The sequence below is a fragment of the Aegilops tauschii genome, chromosome 6 (genome assembly GCF_002575655.3).
Source record: "Aegilops tauschii subsp. strangulata cultivar AL8/78 chromosome 6, Aet v6.0, whole genome shotgun sequence".
NCBI classification, from domain to species: domain Eukaryota; kingdom Viridiplantae; phylum Streptophyta; class Magnoliopsida; order Poales; family Poaceae; genus Aegilops; species Aegilops tauschii.
In genome coordinates, this window is record NC_053040.3 from 79,125,766 (window position 1) to 79,142,080 (window position 16,315).

Below are 16,315 nucleotides of genomic sequence, written 5' to 3' on the forward strand. Positions count from 1 at the left end.
ACCTATGAAATGAGCATAAGATTATCTCTCGAGTTGAACATATAAAATACATCGAGAGTAAGGTACGAAGGTACAATAAGAGGTTCCAAGCGGATAGATAGTTGCTCAAAGTCTGAACCAGAGTGAGAAAGGGGTTTAGAGCAACGGGAGTAAGTATTGCGTCTAACACCAGAATAGAGCACTAGGAAGGTGGCCCGTGAATTAAATATGAAGCCAAGCGTGGGGAAAAACCATGAGAAACAGGGTTGTATAGGAGAGTCAGGTTTCGATCCTGTGGAACTGTGGGTTATGGGCCCACCATGTGAGTTAAAAGTAGGAAGGGCGCTGACATCTTGCACGATCATGATAGCAAGGCATGTCAGAGAATAGCCTTTCAGTTATGTCGGCAACAACGTCGGTACCAAGGGCGAGGGACAAAGAGAACCATTTTCCTGCTCGTTGAACGAGACGGACCAATAGGCAAAGTTCTCGTCCATCGGTGGTTACTGAAATGTCATCAACAATAGTAACAGGGTCTTACTGACAGAGTTGTACACCGAGGTGTTTACATAAGCAATGAATTATTACTGCTTAGATCATATAGATCACAAGAAGGATTAAACAAAACAATGGAAAGGAAAATGTGTTTAAACACATATTTCAGGGGGTATATCCTTCCCAAGGACAAGCAGGGCATGATATCCATGACGGGATATAACGTAGAAAACTCTTTAGGAAAGGGGAGAGAAATTTCATGACATTACCCATACAACAGTGTTTGGGGTAATTAATAAACAAATTTTAGCATTGTGCTTCAAATGTTCTTATTGAAAATCGGAGTACCAAAGACATGCTTCGAGATAGCATTGGCATGGTCTTCAAGCAAAGGTCAGACTTGGGATACACAAAGGATCCATCGGGAACACTCACAGAATAAGTCTTATAATTTCCTCATGGAAGAACGGATAATCTAGCTAAATAAGGAAACTATGACAATAGGTCCTCCGGCCAGGTGTGCTAGGCATGACATCATCTTATCGGTTTAAAGACCAATGTTATAACTCTTGGGAATATGTTCCAACCATCATATCTGACCGAGATTCAAATCTGATTGGTGTCAGGATACTTCAAACTCAGGATGCCTGAGAAGAAAAAGGTGCGACACAAATTGACGATAGGACATTGTAAGATTCTCGGGAAATGAACTATGGAAGCGAGTTCCGAAACAAGAGTTCATCAGTAAACCAACGAGAGGATGAGGAGGTAGCTGATGGAATCAACGACAATTCATCGAGGTTTCCAAAAAGATGGATTTCTACAATTATGTGAACAAGGAGATAATATTGGACATATCGAAGTAGATAACGAAGTATGTTCGAGGAAAACAACCACGGGTAAACATTGATCAAAACGTGCACCTGGAAGGATGGACTAAGTAGTCCGATCGATGTTAGAATGGTGATTCAATAACCAATAGACTAAGAATCAAGCTATCAACCATTAACTTCAAGCAATAGGGTTGCTAGAAGTTTTGAAATTACACATCAAAATTAAATGGCTCGTATCCCAGTTAGAAACAACACGGGGCCAAGATATTAACGGAGATGGCGAGAAGTATTACTATATCAAGAATTCTTAAGAGGTGGTGAAATTCCCACAACATTTTTGACATAAAAGATGGTAATACTCCAAGGTAGAACATAACATAAGTTGGATAGCAAGGAACTCAAGGTACAACACAAATCGTGAACCAGTTTTGTGTTACGGAAATGCAAGAATGTTGTCGATGTTAACACAATCATCGAGGGGGCAAGGATGATATCTCTCATCATGAATTCGATTGATATCGTAGAAACGCTCAGAATGCTGATGATGATCACGACATATTTGTCGAGAGGTTTCATGAAGATGTAATCGGTCAGCGATGACATCAAGTCAAAGGAATGATGATGCGAAAGGTTATTGGAACCAAGGGTACGACGCCAACTCGGAATCAAGCTTGCTGTTTGAGGTGAAACGATAAGACCAGGAAGATCGACGTAAGGTTAGCTCATCGTTGAAAATTGTGCTCCGGGAAGAAGGACCATGTAGCACAGTTAAAATTTAGTACATTAATGATATAGCCGATCAAGCTAGCAATGACTTGAAGGATTATTAAACTCGTAAGCAATGGGAATTACTTAGAGTTATTGAATCGGAGTGCGGAATCAATTCACTTATGGGTGTTCTCGAGCGACTAATAACTCAGAACCCGGGGCAATTTGAAAACGGTGAGAAGCAATACTAGATAAAGACTCATAGGAAGCAACACAGTGCTTTGATATTCTCAAGATACCGGAGGGCAATACTCGAAGGAAGATCAAAATAGAGGTTGCGGAGATGTATCGATCAGCAAAAGACAAGTGCTTTAACTTGTCTGAGAAATGGGATCAAGGAGAGAATATGGTCGGAACCATGATTGCAAAGGGATCAATTCCAATTCACAGTCACGAGATGATATTATATTAAGGGGGCAATTATTATTACAAGGAGTTTCCATGATAGGATCTACATCGTTTCCATGGGCATGTAAACAAAGTCCAAGGTCGACTCCCACTTCTCCAATGCATAACCTTTCATTCACTTCTCGTGTTTGATGAAGTTGTAGTGTTGAAATTTTATCTGGCAAAATACCAGAAGAGTATGACTCGTGAAAACTCTCGGGTTCACACAAATTAAGGAAGGCATAGGCTCAACCCATCGGGGCTTCTTAGAAACATATACCACAAACTTCAGGGGTAAATAACTCAAGCTCGGAAGCAGAGCATGTTTGACCAAAGGAGAGGATACAAATTACCAAAGGCATTATGTATCAGGGAGGATTCACAAGGCGGTAAAATATGAAGGACACTGTCGAAGAATAATCCAACAAAGGATCTGACGGTCCATAGCAGAGTTGATGTGAGCATCGGTACACAATCAGATAAAGAAACAATGCAAAGGCATCTGATTATAGAACATCTGAATAATTCGATGCTTAGATAACAAAGGAATTATGATTTCCAAAACGAAGGATCAGAAGCAGACGCTCTGATTAAGAATGGATAAGTTGAACAGACTTAGGGGGGGTACAATCGACGGCAAATTGATTGGTCGAGAACCAGCTCATGTCCGGAGTGACGTTCGAGCCAAAGGGAAGAATTCTAATTGCTTGATGATTGCGAGCATTCGCAAGCATATCGAATTAATGTACTCAAAATAAGTGACAAAAGGTGCCAATAAGATTACTAGACTTATGGGATTAACCATAATGCAAGCAAGGAAGGATTTCAAGAACAATAGTCTGTTGAGGATTTTTGGAAGATCAAATGGTATTTCAAATACCTTTTTGAAATACACGAATCAACTGGGGATGAGCGGAGGCTCCATAACTGCGGGAAATTATCCATAGGGGTATTCAGGTGGCAAAGAACCGCAAGGCAGTAGGCACAAGGTATTCTCGGAACAATAGAGAGAATCTTGGGGTATCTTCTAATAACAAGATCAACTGGGGGTAAAAGTAAGAACGACAGGTGTATGTATTCATCCATAGGGATATTTCGATGGTAGGGAATTGCAAAAGCAACGGGCACAAAGTCTCAAGAGAACATCAGAGAGTATCTTCGGAATCCTTCGGTGCACCAAGCAATCATCTGGAGTGAGGGGCTCTCCGGGAGGAAGTAATTACGAGAACCTAGAGTTTAGAGTTAGCAAAATCATTTAACCCGAATAGAAGAGAGATCAGAGTTCCAGAGTAAAGATCGAGGAGTAAAAGATCCTAATACCACCCAATGGCGACGTGGGCCCGTAAGACACACAGCCATGTTAGTAAAAGTTTTGCAATGACTAGACTCGACTTCGGCCAAGGAGGTGGAAAGGGGGATTCCTACAGGTAGTCGGCTCTGATACCAACTTGTGACGCCCCCGATTCAATCATACACTAATCATGCACGCAAACGTGTACGATCAAGATCAGGGACTCACGGGAAGATATCACAACACAACTCTAAAACATAAATAAGTCATACAAGCATCATAATACAAGCCAGGGGCCTCGAGGGCTCGAATACAAGTGCTCGCTCATAGACGAGTCAGCGGAAGCAACAATATCTGAGTACAGACATAAGTTAAACAAGATTGCCTTAAGAAGGCTAGCACAAAAGTAGCAACGATCGAAAAGGCAAGGCCTCTTGCCTGAGACCTCCTAACTACTCCTTGAAGCCGAACTCCACGTAGAATCATCCTCGGGATCTCTAGCTCCTGGACTCCAGCATCTGGTTGCGACAACCAGGTATAAAGAAAGGGGAAAAGAGGGAGAAAAGCAACCGTGAGTACTCATCCAAAGTACTCGCAAGCAAGGAGCTACACTACATATGCATGGGTATATGTGTAAAGGGCCATATCGGTGGACTGAACTGCAGAATGCCAGAATAAGAGGGGGATAGCTAATCCTGTCGAAGACTACGCTTCTGGCCACCTCCATCTTGCAGCATGTAGAAGAGAGTAGATGGTAAGTTCACCAAGTAGCATCGCATAGCATAATCCTACCCGGCGATCCCCTCCTCGTCGCCCTGTTAGAGAGCGATCACCGGGTTATATCTGGCACTTGGAAGGGTGTGTTTTATTAAGTATCCGGTTCTAGTTGTCATAAGGTCAAGGTACAACTCCGCGTCGTCCTTTTACCGAGGGACACGGCTATTCGAATAGATAAACTTCCCTGCAGGGGTGCACCACATAACCCAACACGCTCGATCCCATTTGGCCGGACACACTTTCCTGGGTCATGCCCGGCCGCGAAAGATCAACACGTCGCAGCCCCACCTAGGCACAACAGAGAGGTCAGCACGCCGGTCTAAATCCTATGCGCGCAGGTGTCTGGGCCCATCGCCCATTGCACACCTGCACGTTGCGTACGCGGCCGGAAGCAGACCTAGCCTAGTAGGCGTTCCAGTCCAATCCGGCGCGTGCCGCTTCGTCGCTGACGTCACGAAGGCTTCGGCTGATACCACGACGTCGAGTGCCCATAACTGTTGCCGCGTAGTTGGTTAGTGCATATAGGCCAGTGGCCAGACTCAGATCAAATACCAAGATCTCGTTAAGCGTGTTATTTTGAAGTATCCGCGGACGCCGACCAGGGCCAGGCCCACCTCTCTCCTAGGTGGTCTCAACCTGCCCTGTCGCTCCGCCACAAAGTAACAGTCGGGGGCCGTCAGGAACCCAGGCCCACCTCTACCGGGATGGAGCCACCTGTCCTTTCAGCCCCCTCATCAGAATCACTTGCGGGTACTCAACGAGCCGACCCGACTTTAGTCACCACATGTGTCATGTATATAAAGTATATAGTATATACCCATGATCACCTCCCGAAGTGATCACGGCCCAGTAGTATAGCATGGCAGACGGACAAGAGTGTAGGGCCACTGATGGAACACTAGCATCCTATACTAAGGAGTAGGATAGTAGGTAAGGATAACAACTGTAGCAACAATGACAGGCTATGCAACAGAATAGGATTAACCGAAATCAGTAACATGCTACACTACTCTAATGCAAGCAGTATAGAGAAGAATAGGCGATATCTGGTGATCAAGGGGGGGCTTGCCTGGTTGCTCTCGCAAGAAGGAGGGGTCGTCAACAGCGTAATCGGTCGGGGCACCAGCAGCGGCGTCGGTCTCGTAGTCTAGCGAGAGAAGAGGGGGAAGAAACAATGAATACAATGCAAACAGATGCATAACGATGCATGACATGACAAAGCGTGATGCTAGGTGTGCCCAAACGCGGTAGTAGGTGATACCGGCGAAGGGGGGAAACATCCGGGAAAGTATTCCCGGTGTTTCGCATTTTCGGGCAGATGAATCGGAGGGGGAAAGTTGCGAGTTCGATATGTTAGGGAGGTGTGGCGGACGAACGGACTGCGTATCCGGATTCGTCTCGTCGTTCTGAGCAACTTTCATGTACAAAGTATTTTCATCCGAGTTACATATTATTTTATATTAATTTTTAAAGATTTAAATCATTTTTAGAATTAACAGAATTAATTAAATTAGAAAATGCAATTATGACGTCAGCATGACATCGGGGTGATTTCAGCAGTCAATTGACTTGGTCAAACTGACGTGTGGTTCCCTCTGACCTTAACCTAGTTAATTAACAGGTTTAATTTTAACTATTCAAGTTAACTAGGCTAATTAAGCAAGGTTAATTAACTTAATTATATTACTAATTAATTCATTCATTTTAGTATTTATTTTTATTTTCCAATTTTGTTTCACTCTACTTTCTTTTTTTTTATTTACATGGGAGGACCCCACCTGAAAGTGGCTCTGGCCACCTCCCACCTATGCACAAACGCACACAGGGGAGGGCAGAGGGCGCGGCGGTCGGACATGGCCCCGCCGACGCCATGCCCGCGGCCGACAGTGGGGTAGGCGGCAGGGGACGGCTGCGGGCGCACGTAGCGCACGGGCGACTGGGCTGGCGCGCGGGTCAGGCACGAGCGGCGTGGGGAGCGCTTGCACTGGGCGCGGGTAGAGCGGGCCGCGGCTGGGCGAGCACGTGCGCGCGCGGTGGCGCGTCGAGCAGGGGAGGCCGATGTGGGCGGCGACGCGTCGGAGGCGGCGAGCGCTGGAACAGGGAGAGGAGGGGAAGGCGAACGGGGCTCACTTCGAGCCGTAGGGGTTGGCAGCGGGCTCGAGGGGGCTCGGGATGGCCGGAGACGGCGACGAACGAGGCGGCAGTGACGACGTCGGCGAGCGGGCGTCCAGCGCTCCAGATCGGGGCAGGAGGGAGGAGCTACGAGGAGGAGAGCGGGGCGGTGCTTGGCGATCCGGTGACGGGGTCGGCGTCGGCGACGGCGTACGGCGGCCTTAGCGGAGCGGCGACTTGCATCGGGCGCGGGCGTGCGGGAGGAGGGGATCGAACAGGGGCGCCCCTCCCCGTTCGTCAGCGCGTGCGTGAATCGTGGGTGGCGGCGTGCAGGGGGAATGAGGGAGAGATGGGGATCGGGACAGGAGTAGCTAGGGTTAGTAGCGGGGGGTATTGGGCTGGGCCGACCGGTTGGCTAGCTGGGCCGGTTGGCCCAGCGTGGGGGGGGGCTGTTTTACTTTGTTTTAATTCTGTTTAGTCTTTTCCTTTTATTTATTTCTTTTAGTTCTTATTTGTTTTTCTTTTAGTTTAAAAAATACAAAAGTGGCACCTAAAATAGTGTTACAATTTATGCCACTACCACAAACAGTTTAGCACTGAAATAAAATAGTTGAAATTGTTTATTATTTTAAAGCATTTGAATAACTGTTTTGTCACTGTTTATTTATTATAGTGCATTTAAATGCTTTATAAAAGTGTGGTTTCTCCACCAATATTACAGATGATTATTTGTCACATGCAAAACATTTTAGCTTTGACATTTGAAAACTTTTATTGTTTGCTTGATTTTGAATTTGAATTCGAACCGGTTTCGAACTAACGCGGATTTATCAACAGTAACCGAGGTGACGTGGCATCATTAGCAAGGAATTACTGTAGTTTAATTATCCGGGTGTCACAAGCTATGTGTTTAATCCCCCCTCTCTCTCGTGTTATTGAGATGTCACGATCTTGATGTATCGCGGGGTTTGTTAATATAGTCGGATCATATGGTGTTTTCCCCTCTCTATCTTGTTGTGATGAATTGAGTTTTTTCCTTTGAGATTTCGTTTTATCGGATTGAATACTTTTATGGATTTGAGAACACTTGATATATGTCTTGCAGTTGAATACTCGTGGTGACAATGGGGTATCGTATTGATTCACTTGATATATGTTTTGGCACTCAACTCGCGGATTCCCGAGGTGACATTGGGGTAATCTATGTATAGGGGTTGATGCACGTTCTTGTCTTTGTTTCTCCGATAGAAATCTTGGGGCATTCTTTGAAGTTCTTTGTGTTGGATTGAGTATTATGAATATGAATTTCTTTGGTGTTATTTTAGTACGAACTTTAGGATAGATCGAATGGAAAGAATAGATTTGTGTTATTTGAGTACGAACTCTTGAATAGATCGAACGGAAAGAATAGCTTTGAGGTAGTTTCGTACCTTACAAACAATTTATTCTTATATTCTCCGATAGATAGGAACTTTGGAGTGGTTCTTCATAGCACTTTGAGGGACGGTTATATGATCCAATTATATTAGCATTGTTGAGAGGTTGCACTAGTGGAAGTACGGACCCTAGGCCTCATTTCCAAGCATTGCAATGCCGTTTTTGTGTCCGTTTACTATTTGTACCTTGTTGTTTTTATTTATTCAGATTATAAAAATATATTTCTACCATCAATATTACACATTTATCACCATCTCTTCGTCGAACTAGTGCACCTATACAATTTGTCATTGTATTGGGTGTGTTGGGGACACAAGAGATTTCTTGTATTTGGTTGCAGGGTCGTCTGAGAGAGACCATCTTCATCCTACACCTTTCACGGATTGATAAACCTTAAGTCATCCACTTGAGGGAAAATTGCTACTGTCCTACAAGACTCTGCGCTTGGAGGGCCAACTCGTGTCTACAAGAATAAAGTTGCGTAGTAGACATCAAGCTCTTTTCTGGCGCCATTGCCGGAGAGGTGAGTGCTTGAAGCTATATCTTTAGATCTTGCAATTGAATCTTTTAGTTTCTTGTTTTATCACTAGTTTGGTTTAGAAAAGAAAACTACATAAAAAATGGAATTGAAGTTGCATCATATTACTGATCATCTTTATAATATCTTTCGTGAAAATGATGGAAAGGAAAATTATGCTCAATTGTTAGAAGAAGAAGTCAATAAAATGTTTGGCACAAAATATTTGAATGATGAGCATGGTTTCAATATTTCTAGTATTAATTCTTTGAATATCCATGATGATAGTGATATGCAAAGCCATAAGCTTGGGGATGCTATGTTTGATGAAGATGATATTTTTAGTCCCTCAAGTTTTAATGAGAAAATTTATTATGATGATTGCATGCCTCCTATTTATGATGATTATATTAATGAAAGTGGATTTGGAGAGGTCATGACTTTATTTAATGATGAATCCACCATTTTGGATGAGGCTTCAATTGACTATGATAACAAAGTTGCTATCTATGATGATTATGGTGATGACATGTATGCTATATTGAATAATGATAACCATGAAACTTGTCATCATGATTTTAATTCTCAATATCATGATAGTTATTTTGTTAAGTTTGCTCCCACTACTATTCATGACAATAAATTTGCTTATGTGGAGAGTAATAAGTTTTCTATGATTTTGTGTCATGAAAAGAATGCTTTATGTGATTGTTATATTGTTGAATTTCTTCATGATGCTACTGAAAATTATTATGAAGAAGGAACTTATGCTTGCAGGAATTGCAATAATATCAAGTTTCCTCTCTATGTGTTGAAAGTTTTGAAGTTATGCTTGTTTTGCCTTCCTATGCTAATTGATTCTTGTTTCCATAAGTTGTTTGCTCACAAAATCCCTATGCATAGGAAGTATGTTAGGCTTAAATGTGTTTGTCATGTGATTCATGATGCTCTCTTTGTGTTTTAATTCTTTTTTCTTTTATGCGAGTATCATTGAAATCATCATGCCTAGCTAAAAGGCATTAAAGAAAAGCACTTGTTGGGAGACAACCCAACACTTTTACCTACTGGTTTTGTGTGTTCACATGATTAAGATAATGTAGTAATCATGTTTTATTGCTTTTGTTTCAATAAAGTGACAAGTAAAGCCTTTGGGATCATGTTGGGTGATAGTTGACTTGACCCTGCTGAAAAACAGAAACTTTTGCGCTCACGAAAATAAGTCTCATTTTTAACAGAAGAGTGCTTTTGAGTTGATTCTTTTTGCAGAAGTTTAATATACAAATTGCTCACGTGCTCCAGAAATTTTCATAATTTTTTGGGGTAGCAGAAGTATGGTTTGAGTACATATTACTACAGACTGTTCTGTTCTTGACAGATTCTGTTTACAATGCATAGTTTGCTTGTTTTCTAGTTTCTATGCCTTATATTGCTCAATATAAATTATGGAAATGATATGCTACAATAGGCATTGTGTGAAAACAATTATGAATCTTGTCTTTTACAGTATCAAAGTGAAATGGTTTGCTCTTTATCGTACTAACCTATCTCACGAAGTTTCGTTAAGTTTTGTTTGATTAAAGTTTTCAAGTTTTGGGTGAGATATCGGTATGAGGAGAATAAGGAGTGACAAGACCCTAAGCTTGGGGATGCCTTGCACCCCTAAGGTAATATTCAAGGAAAGCTTGGGGATGCCCCGCAAGGCATCCCCTCTTTCTTATTCAACATTATCGGTAATCTCACTTGGAGCTATGTTTTCATTCGTCACATTATATGTGTTTTGCTTGGAGCGTCAATTTATTTTGTTAGGATTTGCTTGTTGTTATTTGAAATAATGTTTTGAATCTTGTATTTCAATAAAAGTGGCATTTATAGGAGAGCGGCGATATAGCTCATAGCGGCATATACTCCCATTATCTAGACCGAACTTCCCATGAGATCGGTCACCTAACACGGCATTAATTGGTGCACGCACGAGCGCTAGAAAATCGCCGTATTGTGCTGGGTCGTATGGGAGGGAATGGCCCGCTCGTATGCCGCGGAGTACGAATACGTATGACACGAGCGATGGGCCCCGTGTAGGACGCCCAAACTAACAGTTGGTCCGTGGGAACATAAGTTGCCTCGTGCTTGGACGGTAGTACAGAATTATTTTCCGTCCGCTCGTTCATTGCAGGAGACGCGTGCTTTTCTGTCTGATGGGTCGGGCCTCGGGGATGGGGCCGGGGCCATGGCGACGACGGCGGCGACGACAACGACTGTGGCGGCGAACGACGCGGTGGAAGGGAATGCTCTGGTGGAGTTCCCGGTGGATCTGGTAGTCAGGTACACGCGGTTCCTCTGTTCCCACCACCCCTTCCTCAAATCTCTGTCGCCGCGGTGTTCTGATCTGCGGTGCCCAGCCTGGTAGGTTGCCTATCTTCCAAAATGCGATACACGTGGCAACGCCGGATCTCGATGGAGGGAACGAGGTGAGTAGCCGTCGGGACGATGTGGCTCCAGAGTCTTCTGTGGCTGCGCCTACGGAATCGGGTGAATCCGGATCCAAGAGCGCGTGAGATTTAGAGGTAATAATCATGCTTGTTGTGTGCTATTTCTGTGTGGATTACCCATGCGTGCTACGACTGCAAAAATAGAAAATCTGAAAGAATGGAAAGAGATGTGTAGTGTGTCATATCAGTGATGAACAGGAGGAAAAGAATGAGGAAGTTAGCTCATAGGATGTTTGTGGACTAGGTCGTGGGCGGTGTGTATATTTTCTTGCTTTGCCATTGTTGGTGGTGACGTGAATAACGTTGAAGGCAGATGAGTACTCTGGTTGCAGATAATGTGTGGCGGAAATCTTACTGCAATCCTGTGTAACTCAGGGAAACGTTAGCTCTAGAAAAATGACATCAATCTTGCCATTGCTGAAAATTGGACGAAAATGAATAGACAGCTTGCAGTTGATAGAATTTCCCAGTGTCGGAAATTCTCCATTTTCTCTTGCTCTTTGCTACTCCCTCCGTCCTAAAATTCTTGTCTTAAAATTGTTTAGATGTGGATGTATCAAGTCATTTAAGACAAGAATTTTGGGACGGAGGGAGTATTAATTTTGAGCCAAATGCTTGTGACATGCTATATGACAGTCTCACAATTGTCATATATATTTAAATCCAGACGTGTTTATAGTTTTTGGGATGGGCAATGGTGTTTTTCAATCCATATGATTAACGTACGAGTTTACATAACCATGATGCATTGGCTAGTTATGGACAATCTTTCTTCTTCTTTTTTGCAAGGGATCACAGAAACACCGGAGAGCCATGTAGTAACTAGTAAAACCGTGGACACGACAAACCAGAAATATTTTGCCAGATGACCTGAAGCACTACCAGCAGGACCAGATCAATCGCATGTCACTAGCATTTCGGCACAGCAGAATGTATGTTAAGGCATTGGAGCTGGTTCAACTTTGGGATGCAAGTGTAGAGGCGTATGGAACTGTGATGGGCCTTTTCGAGCATAACCCGTCGGTGATGGCTCCATTCAACAAGTGTCGTGACGGGCTGGGACTTGAGGACCGGGCTGGCAGCAAGAAGGTGACAGAAGCCGGCACATAATGAGGAAAAGAAAGTGCACCTTCTGATGCTGGACTGTAGGGGAGCGTGAACCCTCTCTTTGGTTTAACGACACCAAGCAAGAAGAGAGTTGTTGGCAGACCAACGAATGCACGGGGCAAAGCTCCTTTCTAGGGATGAGCAAGAGATCTAGGTTTTGCAACATTTGCAAAACCTAGAGCCACCAAAAAAGACCTGCCACGGATAGAGGTGATCTCCCCAAGCAATCCAGGAAGGAAGCCAAATGCAGCAGGTGTGGTGTCCCCAAGCATAGGAAGAACACGTTGATACATCTCCAATGTATCTACTTTTTCTCACGCTTTTTCTCTTGTTTTGGACTCTAATTTGCATAATTTGAATAAAACTAACCCCGGACTGACACTGTTTTCAGCAGAACTATCATGGTGTTGTTTTTGTGCAGAAATAAAAGTTCTCGAATGAAACGAAACTTTGCGAGGAATTTTTATGGAATAAAAGAGAATTTTGTTGGGGATCGTAGTAGAATTTTAAAATTTCCTACGCATCACCAAGATCCATCTATGGAGTATACTAGCAACGAGGGGAAAGGAGTGCATTTACATACCCTTGTAGATCGCGAGCGGAAGCGTTCAAGTGAACGGGGTTGATGGAGTCGTACTCGCCGTGATCCAAATCACCGATGACCGAGTGCCGAACGGACGACACCTCCGCGTTCAACACACGTACGGAGCAGCGACGTCTCCTCCTTCTTGATCCAGCAAGGGGAAATGAGAGGTTGATGGAGATCCAGCAGCACGACGGCGTGGTGGTGGAAGTAGCGGGGATCTCGGCAGGGCTTCGCCAAGCTTCTGCGAGAGGGAGAGGTGTTGCACGGGGAGAGGGAGGCGCAGGGGCTGTGGTGCTGCTGCCCTCCCTCCCCCCCCCACTATATATAGGCCCCCTGGGAGGGGGGCGCCGGCCTGGATCCCATCTAAAGGGGGGGGGGGCGGCGGCCAGGGGGGAAACTTGCCCCCCAAGGCAAGTGGGGCGCCCCCACCCCAGGGTTTCCAACCCTAGGCGCAGGGGGGAGGCCCATGGGGGGCGCCCCAGCCCACTAAGGACTGGTTCCCTTCCCACTTCAGCCCATGGGGCCCTCCGGGATAGGTGGCCCCACCCGGTGGACCCTTCCGGTGGTCCCGGTACAATACCGGTGACCCCCGAAACTTTCCCGGTGGCCGAAACTGGACTTCCTATATATAATTCTTCACCTCCGGACCATTCCGGAACTCCTCGTGACGTCCGGGATCTCATCCGGGACTCCGAACAACTTTCGGGTTTCCGCATACTCATATCTCTACAACCCTAGCGTCACCGAACCTTAAGTGTGTAGACCCTACGGGTTCGGGAGACATGCAGACATGACCGAGACGCCTCTCCGGTCAATAACCAACAGCGGGATCTGGATACCCATGTTGGCTCCCACATGTTCCACGATGATCTCATCGGATGAACCACGATGTCGAGGATTCAATCAATCCCGTATACAATTCCCTTTGTCAATCGGTATGTTACTTGCCCGAGATTCGATCGTCGGTATCCCAATACCTTGTTCAATCTCGTTACCGGCAAGTCGCTTTACTCGTACCGTAATGCATGATCCCGTGGCTAACTCCTTAGTCACATTGAGCTCATTATGATGATGCATTACCGAGTGGGCCCAGAGATACCTCTCCGTCATACGGAGTGACAAATCCTAGTCTCGATCCGTGTCAACCCAACAGATACTTTCAGAGATACCCGTAGTGTACCTTTATAGTCACCCAGTTACGTTGTGACGTTTGGTACACCCAAAGCACTCCTACGGCATCCGGGAGTTACACGATCTCATGGCCTAAGGAAATGATACTTGACATTGGGAAAGCTCTAGCAAACGAACTACACGATCTTTTGTGCTATGCTTAGGATTGGGTCTTGTCCATCACATCATTCTCCTAATGATGTGATCCCGTTATCAATGACATCCAATGTCCATAGTCAGGAAACCCATGACTATCTGTTGATCAACGAGCTAGTCAACTAGAGGCTTACTAGGGACACGTTGTGGTCTATGTATTCACACATGTATTACGATTTCCGGATAATACAATTATAGCATGAACAATAGACAATTATCATGAACAAAGAAATATAATAATAACCATTTATTATTGCCTCTAGGGCATATTTCCAACAGTCTCCCACTTGCACTAGAGTCAATAATCTAGTTACATTGTGATGAATCGAACACCCATAGCGTTCTGGTGTTGAACATGTTTTGCTCTAGGGAGAGGTTTAGTCAACGGATCTGCTACATTCAGGTTCATATGTACTTTACAAATATCTATGTCTCCATTCTGAACACTTTCACGAATGGAGTTGAAGTGACGCTTGATATGCCTGGTCTTCCTGTGAAACCTGGGCTCCTTGGCAAGGGCAATAGCTCCAGTGTTGTCACAGAAGAGAGTCATTGGGCCCGACGCATTGGGAATCACCCCTAGGTCGGTAATGAACTCCTTTATCCAGACTGCTTCCTGTGCTATCTCTGAGGCTGCCATGTACTCCGCTTCACATGTAGATCCCGCCACGACGCTTTGCTTGCAACTGCACCAGCTTACTGCCCCTCCATTCAAAATATACACGTATCCGGTTTGTGACTTCGAGTCATCCAGATTTGTGTCGAAGCTAGCATCGACGTAACCCTTTACGACGAGCTCTTCGTCACCTCCAAATACGAGAAACATATCCTTAGTCCTTTTCAGGTACTTCAGGATATTCTTGACCGCTGTCCAGTGTTCCATGCCGGGATTACTTTGGTACCTTCCTACCAAACTTACGGCAAGGTTTACATCAGGTCTGGTACACAACATGGCATACATAATTGACCCTATGGCCGAGGCATTGGGGATGACACTCATCTTTTCTCTATCTTCTGCCGTGGTCGGGCATTGAGCCGTGCTCAATTGCACACCTTGCAATACAGGCAAGAACCCCTTCTTGGACTGATCCATATTGAACTTCTTCAATATCTTGTCAAGGTACGTACTCTGTGAAAGACCTATGAGGCGTCTTGATCTATCTCTATAGATCTTGATGCCTAATATATAAGCAGCTTCTCCAAGGTCCTTCATTGAAAAACACTTATTCAAATAGGCCTTTATACTTTCCAAGAATTCTATATCATTTCCCATCAATAGTATGTCATCCACATATAATATGAGAAATGCTACAGAGCTCCCACTCACTTTCTTGTAAACACAGGCTTATCCATAAGTCTGTGTAAACCCAAACGCTTTGATCATCTCATCAAAGCGAATGTTCCAACTCCGAGATGCTTGCACCAGCCCATAGATTGAGCGCTGGAGCTTGCATACTTTGTCAGCATTCTTAGGATCGACAAAACCTTCCGGCTGCATCATATACAATTCTTCCTTAAGGAAGCCATTAAGGAATGCCGTTTTGACGTCCATCTGCCATATCTCATAATCATAGTATGCGGCAATTGCTAACATGATTCGGACGGACTTCAGCTTCGCTACGGGTGAGAAAGTCTCATCGTAGTCAACCCCTTGAACTTGTCGATAACCCTTAGCGACAAGTCGAGCCTTATATATGGTCACATTACCATCTGCGTCTATCTTCTTCTTAAAGATCCATTTATTTTCTATGGCTCGCCGATCATCGGGAAAGTCAGTCAAAGTCCATACTTCGTTTTCATACATGGATCCTATCTCGGATTTCATGGCTTCTAGCCATTTGTTGGAATCCGGGCCCGCCATCGCTTCTTCATAGTTCGAAGGTTCGCCGTTGTCTAACAACATGATTTTCAGGACAGGGTTGCCGTACCACTCTGGTGCGGTATGTGTCCTTGAGGACCTACGAAGTTCAGCAGTAACTTGATCCGAAGCTTCATGATCATCATCATTAACTTCCTCCTCAGTCGGTGTAGGCACCACAGGAACATCTTCCCGCGCTGCGCTACTTTCCGGTTCGGAAGGGGTGACTATCACCTCATCAAGTTCCACTTTCCTCCCACTCAATTCTTTCGAGAGAAACTCCTTCTCTAGAAAGGACCCATTCTTGGCAACGAAGATCTTGCCTTCGGATCTGAGGTAGAAGGTATACCCAA

At 44.7% G+C, this 16,315-nt stretch overlaps 1 long non-coding RNA gene across 1 annotated transcript; it reads left to right on the forward strand.

Annotated features, from left to right (window-relative positions):
• The first annotated feature begins 10,645 nt into the window (after positions 1-10,645).
• On the forward strand, positions 10,646-12,640 carry LOC109766823 (uncharacterized). The gene is made up of 2 exons (XR_005759392.3): positions 10,646-10,918; positions 10,996-12,640. It is a non-coding gene; the product is annotated as an uncharacterized lncRNA (long non-coding RNA).
• Positions 12,641-16,315: the final 3,675 nt, after the last annotated feature.